We start from the raw sequence: 2,766 nt of genomic DNA, 5'->3' as shown, positions 1-2,766 counted from the left end.
TCCTTTAGAGTGACAGCTGCCCCTGATATTCCCTGATTTTATTACATTTTATTGAATGTCTGACGGTGCTGACAAAAAGTGGGGACGCAACTTTAAAATCTTACTAAACATGCATGTCATTAAAAAAACAACCTTGCTTTGATAGGAGATATTATTAAGTGTTGCTTTTGATAAAACAAGCTCTTTTTCATCATTAAAAAAACATTTTTATCCATTTTATTGCATATGAATGCTTGAACCCTTCTCTGTGGACACACTGTTTTAGATGTAGTGAGAGGACATTAAGAAACATAGATTTGGTATAATAATGAGAAAATTAAATTGAAGGTGATAATTGTGTTAAATACATTCTATTATTAATCCCTCATGACATTTAAAATTTAAAATATTTTTATTTTTAAACCTAATAGCAGTTACCCTTGCTGGACCTGTTTTGTCCCATGTCTCAAGAATTATTGTTTTTCAACATTTTAGATTAAGTTTTTTAGTCATTACATTTGTAAATTAATACAAATGCAAGTATGACAAAAAATGTCTAACAAAACAAACAGTCCTATAAGTGGTTAGTTGTTATGGTGTTCTGCCTGGTTACCAGGCCATTGCTAGGGAGTTGCTAGACTTTTACTAAGAAATACCCTCATTAGATCTCACCAGACCCTATTTCTCAACTTTTGGATACTCGACTGCTCTCAGCACTTTCCCTGATCTGTTATCAGTTCCACTGAAAACTGAAAACACCCACTCTGCTCAGCTCATTATGTGTCAGTGGACACCCACGGTCAGCAAAAAATGCAGAGACAGGAAGTGTCTCATATCACCTACATGCAATGAATGATTTAGATCAAACTTGAGCTGTGTGTTAGGTTAAGTGGGCTGATCACATGGATGTGGCTATTGTTAGTCACAGTCATAGCACCACCAACTGGCAAAGGTGTATTACTCCAAGCAGGCTTTGAAATAGTCCTCTTATATTTACCTGAATCACTTCAAGGTTAGTCAAGAGTAACGTCAAGACACAACTGACGTAAAATTGCAAAAGGATACTTTTCAGTGAAAAGTTGCAAACTCCATCTCTCGTTCAAACTCTTTCTTTCTTTTCTTTCGTTTTAATTTTATATATTATTTTTGATTTATCCAGCTGTATTTACTCAGTGCAACTTATAACATCTAAGTGAAAGATATAACGCCAACATGTCAGAAAAATAAATAAATAAAAAAACAGAATCACTGAGTTGGAAAAAGGATCAGCCCCTTGTGTCAGTATTTTGTTGAAGCACCTTTTGCTTTATTTACAGTCTTTAGTCTGTTGGGATTTGTCTCTACTAACTTTGCACATCTAGACTTTGCAATATTTGCCCACTTTTCTTTGCAGAACTGCTCAAGTTCAGATAAATTTGATGGTGAGCGTTTGTGGACTGCAGTCTTCAAGTCATTCCTCAGATTTTCAGTGGGGTTTAAGTCTGGGCTCTGACGAGGCCATGCAGAGACATTCACCTTTTTCTCCTTCAACCACTGTGTGCTCAGTTTTGCTGTGTGCTTTGGCTCATTGTCATGTTGGAAGGTAAACCTTCTTCCCACTGACAACTTTCTGGCAGAGGGCAGCAGATTTTCCTCAAGAATTTGACGGTATTTTGCCCCATCCAACTTTATCCCGGATATCTTTTGACAGTGCCTTGCCACCAGTGTTGGGCTCGTTACTCCCAAAATTTAATTTATTACTCATTACTAGTTACTCCTTTCAAAAGTATTATTATTACTTTACTTATTACTTTCTGGCAACAGTAATTAGTTACACTACTAGTTACATTACTTTTTCTTCACGCCCCACAGAAGTTGTAATTGTTTATCTTCCCCCCAAAAAAATGATTCTAAAATGTTACTAACAATATATTTCTGCCTCATCATTTTACCAAAATCTACATTGGATCGCAGTCAGAAGTTATTACAAACACTCAGTGGTGATTGATAGTGACTTTTGAATAAAAGTGTTGTATTAATTGTCATGTGTAGCTTGAAGATAGTTGTATCTATAATTTCTCTGTTACGCATATATGATTATATTTCATGAAGTATTTTATCAAAAGAAAGCACATAAGTTCATAAGATTTTTAATTATAGTGATATAATATATATTGGGATCAGAGGGATGTGATGCTAGGCAAGCCATGCCACGACTTCCATAATAACACAACTTACACATCTGTGTTTAGATCACCTTTTCACCTGATAAAATCGGTGTAATGGCAATATTTCCATCCCCTGAATGTAAGCTTATCCATATTCCAAGCTTTCCTGATGCACTGGTGGCTTCATGTGGCTGTGTGAGTCGTGAAAATTATGAAAATAAATCTAGGAATTACACTGAACAAAATTATAAACGCAACACTTTTGTTTTTGCCCCCATTTTTCATGAGCTGAACTCAAAGATCTGAGACTTTTTCTATGTACACAAAAGGCCTATTTCTCTCAAATATTGTTCACAAATCTGTCTAAATCTGTGTTAGTGAGCACTTCTCCTTTGCCGAGATAATCCATCCACCTCACAGGTGTGGCATATCAAGATGCTGATTAGACAGCATGATTATTGCACAGGTGTGGCTTAGGCTGGCCACAATAAAAGGCCACTCTAAAATGTGCAGTTTTACTGTATTAGCAGGTCCGGGGGGGTCCGAAAACTGGTCAGTATCTGGTGTGACCACCATTTGCCTCACGCAGTGCAACACATCTCCTTCGCATAGAGTTGATCAGGTTGTTGATTGTGGCCTG

General features: G+C 36.6%; 1 pseudogene; it reads right to left on the bottom strand.

Moving 5' to 3' along the window:
• Positions 1-2,766, bottom strand: part of LOC107676695 (ribosomal protein S6 kinase delta-1-like) — a 28,351-nt pseudogene that overhangs the window by 22,574 nt on the left and 3,011 nt on the right.

This window comes from Sinocyclocheilus anshuiensis, unplaced genomic scaffold (genome assembly GCF_001515605.1).
Source record: "Sinocyclocheilus anshuiensis isolate Anshui unplaced genomic scaffold, SAMN03320099.WGS_v1.1 scaffold468, whole genome shotgun sequence".
NCBI lineage: Eukaryota > Metazoa > Chordata > Actinopteri > Cypriniformes > Cyprinidae > Sinocyclocheilus > Sinocyclocheilus anshuiensis.
The sequence above is the reverse complement of the archived record's forward strand: the minus strand, read 5'-3'. Positions and strand labels throughout refer to the sequence as shown.